The sequence below is a fragment of the Cryptomeria japonica genome, chromosome 5 (assembly GCF_030272615.1).
Source record: "Cryptomeria japonica chromosome 5, Sugi_1.0, whole genome shotgun sequence".
In the NCBI taxonomy this organism is placed as follows: Eukaryota; Viridiplantae; Streptophyta; class Pinopsida; order Cupressales; family Cupressaceae; genus Cryptomeria; species Cryptomeria japonica.
The window spans coordinates 234031920-234050622 of record NC_081409.1 but is presented as its reverse complement, the minus strand read 5'-3'; positions in this window follow the sequence as shown (position 1 = coordinate 234050622).

The following is an 18703-nucleotide window of genomic DNA, read 5'->3' as shown; positions in this document are numbered from 1 at the left end:
ATACCTAAAGGTCCAGCAAGAAGTAAGTATGAAGGTAAATCACCTTTCAAATTTTTAATTGCAATAAAGTTGGTCATCTGGCATCTAGGTGTCCTGATAGACATTCAAGACAAAGAGAGGAGGCAAAAAGAACATATAAACCTAACCCTGAATATCAGAGATACAGATTTAAGAAAAATAGAGATAAGTCATGTTACTATGTAGATGAAGGTGTTATAGATGACTCTGATGAAGATCCAACAGATAGTGGATGGGCATTTTTTGCAATAAAAGAAGATCAACCGACACCTATTGTCAAACCGGTAGGGTAGGCATTAGCAAAAAAAATTGAAAAAAAAGATGAATGGACCATTGATAGTGGTTGCTCGCATCATATGAGTGGTGATAAAAGAAAATTCTTATCATTTCAGGAAATTCACGGAGGTATAGTAAGATTTGGAGATGACAAAGCTTGTTTAATCAAAGGAAGAGGCATTATATCTTTTGATGGTAAGAACAATACTGACAATGTTTATTATCTTGAAGGTTTAAAGCATAATCTTTTGAGTGTTGGTTAGTTAGTGGAAAAAGGATTTCAACTACAATTCAAGAATGGAAAATGCAAAATCATGAATAGAACTGGATTGGAGATTGCAACCGGTAATCAGACTAAAGGTAATATCTTTCATTTGAATACCAGTGATAAGACATGTTTGATTGCTCAAATTGATGAAAGCTGGTTATGGCATAAAAGACACTATCATGTGAATTTTGATTGCATTATAAAGATCAGTTCAACCAAGGTAGTAAGGGATTTACGTAAGATTGTGAAACCTCATAATCTGGTATGTAAGGAATGTCAAGTGGGAAAGCAAGTTAGAACAACATTTAAGAGAATTTCTGAGAAATCCAATAATATTCTTGATTTAATTTATACTGACTTATGTGGCCCAACAAGAACAAGGAGTCTTCAGGGTGATATATACTTTATGCTAATAATTGATGATTATTCTAGAATGTGTTGGGTTACTTTTCTCAGGGACAAATCAGAAGCCTTTGGAAGATTCAAGATATACAAGGCAATGGTAGAGAATGAAACCGGCAAGAAAATAAAATGTTTGAGATCTAATCAAGGAGGAGAATTTACATCTAGGGAATTCAATGCATATTGTGAAGAGAATAGAATCAAAAGATAACTATCAACACCCCAGACACCCCAGTAGAATGGAGTTGTGGAAAGGAAGAACAAAAATATACTAGATGCATCAAGAACCATGATGATGAAAGAAAAACTACCTCATATGTACTAGAGAGAAGAAGTGAATACACTGATTTATATTTTCAACAGAGTTCACATCAAAGGTGAAACCAGTAAGACCCTTTATGAACTATAGTTCGGTCATATTCCTACTCTTAAATATTTTAGAATATTTGGAAGCAAATACTATATTAGGAGAGATGAGTCTATTGGTAAATTTGATCCTTGAAGTGATGAAGGAATATTTCTTGGTTATTCAACTAGAAGCAAGGCATATAGATGTTATAATAAAAGACTACAGAAAATCATTGAAAGTACTAATGTGAAGATAGATGAACATTTTAGAGGAGAATCAAGATCTATAGGTTCTGAACCAGTAGTAGAAATGATTATAAATGAACCGGCACAGATTGCACCATAATAGAGTGAAGAACCAGTCACACCAGCATCACCAAAAAACTTAACTATGACTGAAGAACAACAGCCTGTAAGTGGAAATCAAAATAAACCCAGGTATGTAAGATTGAATCATTTAGAAAATCAGATAATTGGAAATAAAAATCAAGGTGTTATGACAAGAGGAAGGTTGGAAAATGAAGAGGTATGTTTGATTTCACAAGTTGAACCAACATCAGTTGTTGAAGCATGTCAAGCTAAGCATCGGATAAAAGCAATGCAAGATGAATTAGAACAAATTGAAAAGAATAATACTTGGACACTAGTTCCCCGACCTAAAGACAAAAATATAATTGGAACTAAATGGGTATTTAGAAATAAACTTAATGAAGATGGTGAAGTAATTAGAAACAAAGCAATATTAGTTTGTAAAGGTTATTCTCAAAAAGAAGGAATTGATTATAATGGAACCTTTGCACCGGTAGCCAGAATTGAAGGAGTAAGACTATTTCTTGCATTTGCAACTCACAAAAACTATAAAGTTTATCAAATGGATGTAAAATGTGCATTTTTGAATGGAGATCTTGAAGAAGAAGTTTATATTGAAAAACCTAATCGATTTTCATTAACATATGTTAAGGATATGGTTTGCAGGTTAAGGAAAGCATTATATGGATTGAAGCAAGAGCCCAGAGCTTGGTATGCTAGATTGGAAAAATATCTTCTAAAGCTTGGATACACAAAAGGTAATGCTGACAGTAATTTATATTACAAAATCACCAATGATGGCATTTTGCTTATTGAAGTATTTGTGGATGATATCATTTTTGGAGGAGAAGAAGGGTTATGTAATGATTTTGCTAACAAGATTCATGAAGAATTTGAAATGTCCAGGATTGGAGAGATTAATTTCATGGATCAGCAAGAAGTAGACTTATACATCATTATCTATAGCAAAAGCAGAATATGTTGCAGCAACAACTAATTGCACTCAAGTATTATGGATCAAGCAAATGTTGAAGGATATCAAGGTAAAATGCAAAGAATTGGTAATTATTTACTATGATAATTGAACAACAATAGATATATCAAAGAATCTGGTATTTCACTCTAAAAAAAAGCATGTTTCTATTAAGTATAACTTTCTGAAAGAAAATGTTGAAGCAAATGAAGTGAGATTGGTTTATGTGAATACTAAAGAGAAAATTGCAGATATTTTTACAAAGCTTTTTCCTAAGGAAACATTTGCATATCTTAGAGAGAATCTTGGGGTAATCACCCCACTGATAGAGACTTGAATGATGAAGATTGGCATCAAACCAACAGGGACTAACAGGAAAATCTTTTTTCCAATTTTGATGAAGGAGAGCTACTGCTCAGGGAGAGTAGCTAGTTGTATGTTATGTTTTGATTTTGATTCTTGACTACTTTGGCATTTGAGGTCAAAGGGGGAGAGATGTCTATGGAAAAACATTGTACTTTGAAGATTGGGGAGAGATGTATTTTTGGTTTTGGTTATATTATTTTTGGTACAGAACTTTGATTGATCTATTTTGGGAGATTGTTGGTATTTGGCATTCTGTTTTGGCACTTAGATGTTTTTCCATCTAGTGTTGCCATCAATGCCAAAGGGGGAGATTGTTGGTATTATGGATGACTTCATCATGCATTGCATTGGTTTTATCATTGATGTCAACACTTGTCTCTTTGGAGGTCTACATTTTTTATTTGGCACTCTAGTTATATTGGTGTGTTGTTGAACCGACACATTGTGGTCCCGACATGGATATTGGCTTATGCACAATCACCGATATATGTTTCACCGGTAGCTCAGGAAGTTGATGATGACTTGTTATCATCTGGAGATCATTTGGTTATGTTGAAGACATGGATTTGATGTTTACACTTGGTGTTTTTCTTATTGGACTAATCAGGTTCACATATTTGCCTTAACCAACAGACAGGTCTAGGTTATGGACCGGTACAAGATTTTATATTCCACATCAGCATGACACGTTTTGAAAATGGTTTATTGATTGGATAATGTGTAAATATATTGAGATTGACATATTGTATTGCATCAAGACTTATTTTGTAAATGTCATATCTTTAGGGAGCCAACCTAATCATGAGGTCTTAGGTTTTGTATAAATAATTGTAAGATGTATGAGTGTATGAGTATATGAGTGTGCGAATATTGAAGATAATTGTGAAGAGCAAAAATAAGTATATCCTTGTGCGAATCACATAGATATTATCTGAAGGTTGAACGAAAGGTTTGAAGGTGTTTGGCACTCATGGTTAGAGCTTAAACCGGTACCGAATCCAACATTGTAGATGCTATATTGAAGGAGTACATTGTTATTGGATTTAACCATCCAATTGTAGTCAGTGTGACTCCTATTTTGTGATTGAGTAGTGATCTCTAGGCGGTTGGCCTTTCTGCATGTGCAAACCCCTTATTGTATTCACTTACTATCTACAGTAGTATCATCTGATTGTGGGTAAGGTTTCCCATCGTGGATTTTCCCCTTACAGGGTTTCCATGTTAAAATATCCATGTCAAGTGTTGTGGATGTGTTTTTCTTTTTGTTTCATGCATTAGGTTCTACCAGCATTAATATAACTATTAATTTGTTTTACTGCTACTGAGTTTTAAGTTGAAATAATCTATTTTGGGTTAATAATTTATTGACAACTAATTCACCCCTCGTCCCCCCCTCTCAGTTGTCCTTCTTGTTTCCTAATAGATATCAGTTTGGAGGAGAAGAAAGTTTATGCATGAAATTTATTGATAATATGAAGAATGAATTTGAAATGTCTATGATTGGAGAGATGAAATTTTTCTTAGATTTGCATATTACTCAAACTAATAAAGTTATTTTCATTTGTCAAACTAAGTATGTGAAGGAATTGTTAAAAAAAGTTGGTCTTCAAAATTCAAAACCTGTCAGTACTCCTTTGATAATTGGTTGCAAAATGACTAAGAAAGATGAATCTCTGAGAGTGAACCATCTAGATATAAATCAATGATTGGTGGATTGATGTACTTCACTCAGACTAGACCTGATATAATGAATAATATATGTATTGCTTCTCGATTTCAGTCTGACCCTAGAGAAACTTGTGATATTGTTGTTAAAAGAATATTCAGATATTTGGTAGGAACAACAGAGTATGGGTTATGGTATCCAAAGGATGATGATTTTAGATTATGTTTCTATACACTCTGATTGGGAAGAAGATGTGGATGACCAGAAGAGCACTATAGGTGGTGCATTCTTTTTTGGGAAGAAGTTGGTCTCATGGCTTAGCAAGAAACAATCATGCACTTCATTATCTATTGTTGAAGCTGAATATGTAGCTGCTACAATAAATTGTACTCAGATTTTATGGATGAAATAGATGTTGAAGGATATAAGGGTAAGTTATGATGGGCCTATTGTAATTCACTGTGATAATACTACTTCTATTGATATGTCAAAGAATTCAGTATTTCATTCCAAGTCAAAACACATTTCTATAAGGTATAATTTCTTGAAGGAAAAGGTTGAAGCAAAGGAAGTTAGATTGGTTTATGTACCTACTAAGGAACAGATTGTAGATATTCTAACAATACCATTTCCTAGAGATACTTTTGAATATCTCAGAGATCAGTTGGGGGTCACGACCCCTCTGACAGAGACTTGGAGATGCAAGGATCCATCAATCTAGTGATCTTAACTATCAGACATATATTCTGATCTGGGTTCATGAGATGATGTTGCTACTCAGAGGGAGTAGTCAGCTATTTATTTCTATATTTTGTTTTGGCATAAACCCTTTGTCATTAATGTCAAAGGGAGAGATAGTATTCATGTGAAAAACTGATAATCTTAGGGGGGAGATATTGTGTTGGTTTTTGATTGTTTTGGGGAGATTGTTGGTATTCCTTGGCACTTGGATGTTTTTCACATTCAGTGTTGCCATCAATGCCAAAGGGGGAGATTGTTGGAAATACTAACTATGTGTTTTCATTGATGTCAACACTATGCTCTAGTTGGATTTGGTTCTTTCCCGGTTGGTTATTGCTATCCCAGTTCGTTCCTGGTCCTAGTTAGACTTGGTTTTGGCTGATTCTGATCCGATATGATTAGATCCTTCGATTCAATTTTGGATGATTATTCAAGATGGTTACATGCTTGTCACATTTAGTTGGTTCATGATTTAGTGCTTCGGAAGCTATCATTTATATTCCCGGTTGATATTCTTGGTACTAGTTAGCTTTACCAATTGGCGATATTTGATGATTTGGTTAAGTGATTTTGGTCCAGCTTATGGAATTATTTCTAACATGTTGAAGGTGCTTATTGATCATGTCCTAAATGTTTGGTGGCTTTGTATTGGTTGGCATTCTGATTTGGTGGTCCTATTTGGATCTGGTTGATTATTCTATGTTATTTTACTGAGGGTTTCTACTGGTTGGTGAAACGTGTTGGAGATTGGTCTTAGCATGATTTTCAGTGGATATAATTGTTTGAGAATTTGAATTAGGTCCATGATATGTAATTTGAATAATAATATTGGTCTGGTGGTATTATGTGATATAATATTTGTAATTATGGGTTTGTGGGGGTAAGTGCACCAAGTTGTGGTACCAAAAAGGTGTCACTTTTTATCTTTTCATAAAAATGCATCATTGGCATGAAAAGGTCATCCAAACCTACGGGTTGGATACCCAAGGAAAATCCAACCCAAAGGGTTGGTATTCTCCCAAGCAAACCATATGGCGAGTGCCAAATATGGTGCTCACTAAATGCCAAATTTTTGAATTTTTACATTTGGTGCTACAGGTTGGATGCCCAAGGCAAATCCAACCCAAAGGAATGGTATTCTCCCAAGAAAACCATTTGGCAAGCACCAAATATGGTGCTCGCCAAATGCAAAATTTTGAATTTTTACATTTGGTGCTCGCCAAATGTGAAAAGTCAATTTTTTTCATTCGAAGAGTGCCAAATGTTCTGCATTGTCCAATATGAAGGTTTTGTGAGTGTGTAGATTTTCCAATCTGGGCACAAGTTATATCCACCCCCAAAGGAGAATATATACATAAAATATAACATTTAAGTATAGCTCTATAGGACTTATAATTTAGATTCTAGTTTTTAGAGGATCATATAAAATTTCAGAAAGTCAAATTTCAATAATCAGCATGTCAAATTTCAGTAATCAACATGCTCCTATTAGCATTCTTTAGCTATGTATCTCACTCTCTTTATCTTCCCCAAACTCTAGACCTATCTCTCTCCCTCTCTTATCTCTCTCACTTCTCTATCCTTGACTCTCTCCCTCTCTCTTCTCTCTCACTCTCTTATTGTTTCTCTCCCCTGCCACTCCTTTCTCTTGGTCACTACCTATCCCTTTTATCCTCTCTCTTTGCATATCTAGGGTTTTCCCTCCCTCCCTATATTATTACCCACCTTTCTATCCCCCTCTAGGTTTCTCACTTATCTAATTTTCCACCCTCTAGTTCTCTCCCTCCCTCTTCACCTTTCTCTCCCTTCTCCTTACCTCTATCTATTTATTAACTCTCTCCCTCTCTTCTCTCTTTTCTCCAAACCTATCTATCTCCTCATTCTCTAGGTCTCTCACTCCCTCCATGTCTACATCTCTATCCATCTCCTCTTACTCATCTCTTTGTTCTTCTATCTCTTTTATTCTCCATCCCTCCTCTCTCCGGGTCTCTACCTTCCTTTCTTCCTCTCTCCCTGTCTATCTCGCTCTCCCACTCTCTCATCTTCTCTCTTCCTCTCTTATTCTCTATCTTCATTGTCTAGGTCATTACTTCTCCATCCCGCCATCTCTCCCCTCTCTAGGTTTCTCCCTCCCTTCCTCTCCACCTATCTACCTCTACATATAGGTCTTGTTACCCACCTCTCTTTATCCCCCTCTATCTATCTCACTCCTCTCTGTCCATCTAGGTCTCTCACCTATCTATATACCCCTTCTACAGTTCTCTTTGTCCCTCTCTATCTCTCTCTCCCTCCTTAACCCTATCCCTTTATGAACTCCCTCCTTTTTTCTTCCTCCCCTAACCTATTTATCTCCTCCTTCCATAGGTCTCTCACTCCCTCCATGTTTACCTCTCCATCCATCCCATCTTACTCATCTATTTGTTCCTCTATCTCTTCTCTTCTCCCTCTCTCCCCTCTCTAGGTATCTCCCTTCATTTCTTCCCCTCTCTGTCTCTACCTCCCCATCCATACTCCCCATCCATACATACCCCCATATATATCTCACTCCCCCACTTTTTTATTCTCTCTTCCTCTTTTATTCTCTCTCTACATTCTAGGTCATCAACTCTCTCTCACTAGTCTAGGTTTATCACTTCCTTCTTCTCCACCTATCTACCTCTGGATCATGTCTCATTACTCACCTCTCTCCCCCCCAACTCTATCTATCTCATTCCTCTCGCTTGTCATCTAGGTCTCTCATCTCTCTTTTCCAATATAGTTCTCTCACCTATCTCTTTGTCCCCTCTCTAGTTCTCTCCCTCTCTCTTCCCCTCTATCTCCCTCCCCCTTTACCCCTATTTATTTTTGAACTCTCTCCTCCTCTTCTCTCTTTCCTCTCACCTCTCTATCTTCTCCTTCCCTAGGTCTTGTAGTCCCTCCATGTCTACATCTCCCTCAATCCCCTCATACTCTTCTCTCTCTTTATTCTTTTATTTCTCCTCTTATCCCTGCCTCCCATTTATAGGCATCTCCATTATTTTCTTCCCCTCTCCCTCTCTATCTCCCTCTCCCCCCTTATCCCTATCTCTCTCTCCCTTCCCTACTAATTCTTATTCTCTCTTTACCATATACATCATCAGCTTTCCATCACAACCTCTCTACCCCTCTCTAGGTTTATCCTGTTGGTATTATGGATATGTTGCATTAATTTTGTCATTAATGTCAACACTTATTAACACTTATCCTTCTGGAGATCTTTTCTTATGTTGAGTCGGCACATTATGCTCACTGACAAGTTCAATGACTTATGCACAATCATCGGTATATCACTCACCAATAGGTTATATTTTTCATTGACACTAAGGATGACTTGTTATCATCCAAATATCACTTGGTTCTATCAAAGACATGGTTTGGACACCTGGTTTTGTTATTTTGGTTATTGGTCTAATCAGGTTAACATATTTGTTGTTACCAGTAATTTGGTCTAGGTTATTGACCGACATGCATCATCTATTTCAGATCAGCACGACACATTACGGAGATGATTTAATTAATTGGATATTGTTGTAATTGTATTGAGCCAAAATGATGCATCACATTTGACTTATTTGTAATTAATTTAATTGCAATATTCTTACTAAGCCGACCTACACATTTGGTCTTAGGTTTTGGTATATATGTAAGATCTCATTTATGAGATAAATGTAACATGTGGTATATGGTATATGGTTTTGTGACATGGTATGTGCAAATATTGAAGATCATATGAGCAGACCATAGAGAAGGTTCAAGGATGGTTTGAAGGTGATTATCAGAGCTTAATCGATACTGAATCTAGCATTGGAGATGCTACTTGGAACAACACATTGTCATTGGATTTAATCATCCAATTGTAGTTAGTGTGACTCCTATTTTGTGATTGAGCAGTGAGTTCTAGGCGGTTGGCCTCTCTACATGTGTAGACCCCATTTGTATACACATATTATCTGCAATAGTATCATCTGATTGTGAGTAAGATTTCCCATCATGTTTTTTTTCCCTTATAGGGTTTCCACATACAAATCTTTGTGTTACGTATTGTGGATGTTGGTTCTCTTTCTGTTATATGCATTGAGTTTCACCAATATTAATATTAACTGCTAATCTGTCTACCGACATTGAGTTTGGTTTACTAGTATTAAGTATCAAGTTTGATTAAGTTATATTTGGGTTGAAATTAATAGACAACTAATTCACCCTGTCTCAGTTGCCTCTGAGTCCTAACAATTGGTATCAGAGACAAGTCCTCTTTTTGCACAAGTTTAACAACCTGAGGAGATTCTATGGTAACTAACTTTTTCAGGAAGGATGGTCCGAAACTTGATGGAACTAACTATGGTATATGGAAGATTAATGGAGACGCATCTGAATTGCATTGGAAAAGACATATGGGATGTTACAAAGAATGGCTATGTTGGTCCTACACTGAATCAACTTAATCCACCAACATTGGGTAAGGATCAAGAGAATGATTGCAAAGGAAGAGAAGCACTCTTGAGCACCTTGTCAGATCAGTAAATCATGGGATTATCAGACCAATCTACTGCTAAAGCTATTTGGGATAAACTGGAGACATTGAATGAAGGAGATACCACTGTCAAAATTGCAAAACTAGAATGCTTCTGGGTCAGGTATGAAAATCTGAAAAATGGAAGAAGATGAAAGAATTCTTTCTTTTATGGAAAGGGTTAATTAAATTGTCTTGGGAATACAATATTGAGGAGGTTCTTTAAGTAAAGATGAAATTGTTTCTAAAGTTTTAAGAGAATTTCCACCGGCATACAAAATGAAAGTAACTGCTATTAATGAGTTGAGAACAATGCCTAATACATTAGTATATAGAGATACTTGATGAATACTAAGAGGGGAGGGTGAATTAGTATACCAAAAAATACTGAACTGAAACACTTAAACAGTCTAGCAATAAACCGGTAAAACAATCTTACAAACAAACTGGTTAAGACAAATGTAAACCAAACAATAAATAAGGCATTCACCCACAGAAGCACAATCACCATAACACAAGAGATTTTGATGTGGAAACCCAAATGGGAAAAACCACGGTGAGATGAAACTCACAAGTAACTATCTGCAGAATAGTAACCAGACTGGTTAAGGTCATACAATGTTCTTTACCAGAACAGATCCTGTTAGGAATCTCAATCTGTGTTAGGAAATAAGTCCGATTAAAGACTACCTTCTGAGAGGATTTCTGATCCATAGTTGTGAACCACCTTGTTAGATAATTTACATAGGCTTTTCCAGGCCTACCTGGTTAAGGGTTTTCAGACTTGTTGAAGATCTAAGTAATCAACAAGTGAGTGATCTAGATACTAGCACAGTATGCTTGGTTAGATCCTTGATATCTCACTGTTAATGCATTTTAGCATTACTTCAGTCTTCAATATCTCCACTCTCTGTTACTTCGCACAAACTTGATCTTGTCTTCTGAGATCATACCTGCAAAAACTCAAGCACTATTGAAACCCTAACAACAACTAAAACCCTAGACATGATGTCCTTATAAAGGAACTTGATTTCATGTCGGTCCAATAGAATTCCATTGCAAGTTCCTAGGTTCAGTGCATCTAGACACATTTGGTAATGCAACACAAAATCACCATCAAAGTGTCGGTGGATGGTAACTCATCACAAAAATATCGGTTGGTAACACATCACAGAGTATTATCGGTTCATACGACTTTACCGATTATCGGTTGGGAACTCAGAGTAATACCAGTTTACACAACTTTACTGATTACTGGTTGACAGAAATGAAGACTGGGAAAAATGATAACTGCCACTTTTAGTTCCTTTGCTCCGCTCCACTTGAGATCCTCAAACTACTTGAGGTCTTCATGCCTTTTGGGTCTTTATGCCGCTTGAGATCGGTAAACACTTTCTACAAAGCATTGATAGTCTAAAGACTATAATACATGATACCGGTTTGGAACAAATACTGGTTGAGCATAACTCATACTTACAAAAAGTGATCTCATAGCAAGTGTGTGTCCATCAATGACAATCACAACATAATCATCAAAAATGCCAACAATCTCCCCCTTTGGCATTGATGGAAACACTTAGGAAAATTTTTGACATCTAAGTGTTTTACAAAGAAAATGCCATAATCAAAATTACTCCCCCTAAGCATATACACTATCCCTTTGTAGAAAATACAATGTATACAACTCCCTTACAGATATAAACATGAAAGTATACATAGCATGCATCAAAATTTTAAATACCAGAATACTACTCCCCCTTTGCCAACAATGACAAAGTACAGCTGAAAAACCCTCTTTCCATTAGCAAAAAAAATAAGTGTTTATTGTTGGCATATGCACACTCCAATGAGACATTGTAGGTGATTGAAGGTTTTTTCATTGATGGCAACCTTACAATCCTATGACACCGGCAAGGCATTCCATGAGCACTAGCAAAATCAGACTCTACACCGGCACACAGACTACTGGCACTAGCAGTGAAAGGAAGCATACCAACACAGAGGCCGACATGATTTTTGTTGTAATTTAATTTGTTTATTATTGTAAAATCATTGTAATCCAACTTGGCAACATTGTAAAATGACTCATATATATAAGAGATCATTGTAGAACATTTGATGAGGAATAGGAGAATATATTAGGTGAAATAAGGCAGACCTATTATGTGAATTATAGGTTAAAGGTTTATGTAAGAAGCAGAGTAGAAATTGATACTGGATCTGGCATTATGGATGCTATTCTAAAGTAGTACGAGACACTAGATTTATATAATCCATTTTGTAAGTCAGTGAGACTTCCCTTTTGTAATTGAGTAGTGAGCTCTGGGCACTTGGCCTTCCTGCATGTGCAGGCCTCTCTTGTAGCAGTAATATTCTCTTATTGGTTAGTAAGTGAATATTGTGGGTCACAAATCTCATTGAGGTTTTTCCCACACTGGGTTTCCTCATTAAATTTTGTGTTATGGTGTGTTTTTTATGTGGTTGTTTCTATCTCTATTTATTGCATTATTTCTTCCTTATTGGTACACTGTTTTAATGTGCTCTACATGTTTTAAGTTAAGATATTCTACATACCAGTTAGATACTGATTCACCCCCCCCTCTCAGTATCTGTGGGAATCCTAACAATTGGTATCAAAGCCTGGTCCTCTATTTTCAGAAGCCTAATAGCTTGAGGAAGATCTTGACATCGGTAACAATGGAAAACTTGATGAAGCAACTTGAAGCAACTCTCTCAGACTATGATACAGAAAAATTGAAAAACACCAAACTTGAAGATGATCTAAAGGTAGCTCAGGATATTATTCAAGCACTTCAAGAAAATATTACTATAACAAGAAACAAGAGAAGAGAACTTTGTGAAAAGATGCAACATGAGAATGATAAAAAGGAAACTCTTAATGATATGATAAACAAGCTGAAGCAAGAAAACATGACAACAAAGAATGAGATGCAGGATATGACTATGAGATTTTGCAAGGAAATTGAAGATAGAAAGAAGAATGAAGAAGATTTGACAAGAAGATTAAGTGATGCAGCAAATGAGAACACCAGACTTAGTTATGAAAATGATTTGTTGAGGACAGATCTGATGCATACATAGAATGACTCAAATGAACTCATGAGACAGAAAGAATTCTTGAAAAGAGAATTGGATACAACAAATCAGCACAAAGACAAATTCAAGAAAATCTTAGAAGAACTTGGTAACTTATTGAAAAATCAGAAACCTAATGGTGACACTAATGGGCTTGGCTTTGAAGTTGGTGAAAGCTCCGGTACTGCAAACACTCAGGATCACAGTAAACAAGTAAGACAACCTAATGCTTACAAATTCAATGGAAAATGCTCTAACTGTAATAAGTATGGTCATAGAGAAAATCAATGTAGATCTAGAAATTATCAGAACATCAACACACCCACTGGTCAATGTTCAAAGTGCAACAAAGTTGGTCATAACTTTGAAAATTATACAATGAATGTACGATGTTATGTTTGTGGAAGATTTGGACACTTATCAAATCAATGCAGAACACAAACCAGCATAGGTTATGGAAAGGCTATTCAGAAAAATAATGTGACTTGTTATGCTTGTAACAAGATTGGGCATATTGCAAAATTCTACAGAATTATGGGATCACTGATAGACAACAAAAGTTCCAGATTGAAAGGAAAAGAAAAAGTTGAAGTGGTTAAGAAAGAATTCTCAAAACAATGGATTAGAAAGTCAGACCTAAGTAATGTTGGGAATACTCCTCCACCGGTAGAACCAATCAACACTCCACTGGTAGGATAGAGTAGTGCTCCACCGTCAGGAAGCTCTTCATCAAATTGAAGAAAATTTCCTTTGAGGGTTTGGCAATCAAATGAGACATATGCTATTATTCCCTTGATTAATGGTGAGAAGTTGAAAATTACTTCTATACCGACAGACAATGTTAAGTGATTACTTAACCAACATACATTAAATGTGGTAGGTGACAAATAAACATTATAAATTTGTGATTTTGGCTTCATTTCACTTCACTGAGCATTCAAACATTTGAAGAGTGCGAAATTTCTAGAGCTAAGGCATTTCGAGCAAAGAGGCAAAACATTTCAGCAATCAATCCTTCCAAAGGCAGAAAAAGATATTTATAATTATGGCATCCTCCTCTGCACCTAAATTCCTAGCAAACCCTATTGTAGTTTAGCTAACCAAACGCCCTAGGCTGGTATTTCAGCTAGTTCCCAAGATAGCTAAAAAGGATGACAATGTTGGTGCATTTTCCCAAATTCCAAAAGGAGTTATTTATGTAGAAGACCCTAGAATGTACATCCATTGCCATATAGAGGAATTAGGAGATGAGGAAATCAAAAACATATATAAGACTGTTATATGTGATAATTCTGGAAATGTGAAGCTTGAACATAAAATTATTGAAAACCTAGGATTCACTGAAATCCTCTACATTCCAGAATTACCAAGGAAGTGATTAGCATAGTATTGAGTATAGTACATGAAGATTTCTTTTAGCTAGATTTGGTCCATAAAATTACCAAGGAAGCTGTGAAAGTTGTAACAGGGTTACCTTCCACCGGTAACAAACCAGACAAGACAAAGAAGGTCTCAAATGACCTAGTAACAAACCTAACTGGTGCAACATCCGACAAAAGGTCCTTGAGAGTTAATAATGTAACTGACATAAATCTGAGATTCATTAGCATGATTTTAGGGTACAAAGCAACTCATGCAAACAGACTTAACTCAATTTCCCGTTTATGCATAAAGAGTGCTTATGACATGGTTAAGGACAATGTGAAAATTGATGTATGTGAATGGTTAAAAGGTGAGTTGATTGATAATTTAGGTAAAATCAAGAAGGATAAGAAAGAGACTTTTAGATTTGGTAATCTACTTGTATGCTTAATGCTACACATAACCAAAGAGGTGCCCGATATAGGCAACAAGAACCTTGGATTTGATATACCAGTAGGGAAACAGTTATTAGACCTATTCAACAACATGGGTGAAAACAAGGAAAAGAACATCAATGAGTACTTTCAAGCACTAAAGGCCAGAATGAACAAAAGAATCATACTGTCACAGAAAATTGTTAACAAGTACAAGGATGATATATGTTTTGTGATTAAAAAGGATGAGATCTAGATGGAAGTAGTTATCCCAAGAACAATTTGGGTTACTGAGATGGGTTATGAGATCGATGATCACATCATTGAGACTTATGCAAAAGCCCTTCTTGGAGCACCCAGGGAACCCAAGGAAGAAGTATTTGGTAGTGTTGAGACCATTGAAATCCAAATTCAATCTAAGAAAAGAGTGAAAAGGTTGAAGAAACTGTGAGAAGAGGCTCTAGGTAGGCTAAGGCTATCAAAGAAGATGTACTCAAGAAAACTGGCATCACTGAGGATGAGTTAGTAACATTACAGCCTGAAACTCACCTATCATCGATAGCAACTTCTTTAGAGAATGACATGCCAACAACATTCAAAAGAGTTGTAAGGAAAAGGGATCCTTCACCGACATCCACACCCTCACCTAGAAGAACTAGACAAAAACAACAGGTAGTGAGGTCTCCAGTCAAGAAAACAACACCAAAGAAGAAGAGGACTAAACAAAATATTGCCCCTCTTGACAAATTATTGAATGAAATCACAAAAGAAGGAAAACTCAAGAACATAGAGAAATTATATGATACACTATCAGCAGATGAGAAAGAGCAAGTTGAAAATAGTGTCATTTTACACTTGGATATCTATAAGAAGTTCTTAATGGAAGTGCTAGATGAACTGTTCAAGAGGCTAGAAGCAAGAAGACAAGCTATTATAGAGCTTGATAAGAAAATTAGAGTTGAAAAATTACTTGCTATTTACCCAGTAAACTCACCAAAGGAGATAGATGACCTAATTCTAGAAGCCAACTGGTCAGTATTCTCTACTACACACCGACATATTGGACTAATGGTTGGAAGAGTAAATGAGATAATAGAGGAAACATAAAATGCATGGGATATATTCCTTGTTGAAAAATAAAAATAGGAAGAATATAAAAACACTAAACCAATAAAAGTATATCAGAAGCTCAAGGACAAAGGAAAAGGAAAGGTTGGTGGACCTCCTAGCATCAAAGTAAAAGATAACTTACCCCCATCACCTCTGATTACTCCATCGGTAACAACCACTGGAGATCAACCGACATATGAGAGTACGGATATAGAGGATACAAATCCTAATCCTAAAGTTTTATACACAGTTGATGTTGATACTCACAAGGTCAACATTATGATAGATAAGGATACAACCGATAAGATAGATATGGTTAGTGAGCCATCGACAACTAACAACATTGATAACAGAGAAAGAAAATTTGAAGATGATAGTACAGGGCAATAGGTAGAGATTCAGGCAGAGAGACAAGCAGAGCAACAGGCTTCGAAATAGGAATAGGTTCATATGGAAACAGTGCCACCAGCAATAGGAGAGGAACAAAAACCCTTGCATAAGGAAATAGAAACATAGATTGACCTACCAAAGGTCACTCCAAGCTTGGTTACTTCCTCCACTGACAGAATTCAGAATATTGGTTCCTCCTCAGTAGGTTACAAGTCAACAAATGTAACTGAAGTTCTTTTAGACTCCATTAAAAGGATAACTGATTGTAGTTCACAAGCTTATAAAGCTATGGATGACACAATCCCAATTTTGAAGATGATAGCTCCAAACTGCAATATAGATAATAAGGACTCTTTAAGCCAACTTGACACTTAGTCTAAATACATCACTGAGAACATAGTGACAGTTGAGCAAATAAAGGAAGAGGCATTCAAAGATAGGTTGGAAATTGAAAAGCAAAAATTCTTTGAGGATCAAATAAAGAAGTGTACAAGGGAATTTGACACACTTCTACTTGAACCATGCAATTCATTGAAGGAATTTAAAACTCTGTATAGAGACATTTGCAAGACAAACTTTCTAATGGTTGACATAGAAAAGAAAATGAGCAAGGTACAGGATGAAATCAATAAACTTGCTGACAATTTTGTTAACTCACGTGATACATTATCAGTTTTTGAACAAAAGATAACAAGTTTTGAGGAAGAATTACTTAAGTTAGGAAGAGAAAAGGAGAAAATAATAAATAAGGCGAAGAATCTGACACTGAGACTAAGTCCAAAACTGGACTATCTAGCATCCTTGAGGAAGGAAATATCTGAGGCATTAGTACAAGGACAAAAAACACCGGCAGAGCATATGCAACACCTCACCGGTACAATTCAAAGAACAGAGGCAGCAATAAAAGATAGTAAGCAGTTTATGGAAAGCATAAATTTGGTTTTGGCAGATCTTTTTCAAATTGTAACCACCCAGCTACAAGGTTGAGACAGAAAACTACAACTCTATTGACACCTTGACAACCTTTGTCATTGATGCCAAAGGGGGAGTAGTAGTATGAGAAAATAATTAGCAAAAGACTTATCTACTCAGGGGGAGCTCATATATTTTTGGTACATATTTTTGGATTACAAATTTTGGATACACTTTTGAAATTTTCTCATGAGTGTTTCCATCAATGCCAAAGGGGGAGATTGTTGGCATATGCACACTCCAATGAGACATTGTAGGTGATTGAAGGTTTTGTCATTGATGGCAACCTTACAATCTTATGACACCGGCAACGCATTCCACCAGCACTAGCAAAATCAGACTCTACACCAGCACATAGACTACTAGCACCAACAGTAAAAGGAAGCATACCGGCACAAAGGCCGACAAGATTTTTGTTGTAATTTATTTTGTTTATTATTGTAAAATCATTGTAAGCTGACTTGGCAACATTGTAAAATGACTCATATATATAAGAGATCATTGTAGGACATTTGATGAGGAATAGGAGAATATATTAGGCGAAATAAGGTAGACCTATTATGCGAATTATAGGTTAAGGGTTTATGTAAGAAGAAAAGAAGAAACCGGTACTGGATCTGGCATTATAGATGTTATTCTAGAGTAGTACAAGACATTGGATTTATATAATCCATTTTGTAAGTCAGTGAGACTTCCCTTTTGTAATTCACCAGTGAGCTCTAGGCACTTGGCCTTCCTGCATGTGCAGGCCCCTCTTGTAGCAGTAATATTCTCTTATTGGCTAGTAAGTGAATATTTTGGGTCACAAATCCCACTGAGGTTTTTCCCACATCGGGTTTCCTCATTAAATCTTTTGTTATGGTGTGTTTTTTATGTGGTTGTTTCTATCTCTATTTATTGCATTATTTCTTGCTTACCAATACATTGTTTTAATATGCTCTACATGTTTTAAGTTAAGAAATTCTACATACCAGTTAGATACTGATTCACCCCCCCCCCCCCTCTCACTATCTGTGGGAATCCTAACATTTATGACAATAAAGAGTGAAACTTGTCAAAAACTAATTTAAAGTACTGCATAAATTGCTTCATGGATAAGGACCATGACTCAAACAATGAGGTAGCAACCTCACTCTCTGTTTCCATCTAGGATACCTGTTCCTCCATGGCATCCATGATACTCATCTCTTGAGTGACCGTTAAGGCATCTAGATTGAGATAGCATTTTTGAAGTATTTGCAGTCTTGGTAGTAGAACTAGTTGAAGTTCCTACAAATCTTTGGTCTAGTTGTTGATCTCTAACTCTATTCTGGCATTCTGGAGTTGAAACCGATGAATGGTTTGCCCATAAGCGGTGAAGGAATCATATGGTGGATTAAAGGTGCTTATGAATGACTACAAGTCAGATTGCAGTTTGTCTTTCTGAGCAAGCACATCATCACAA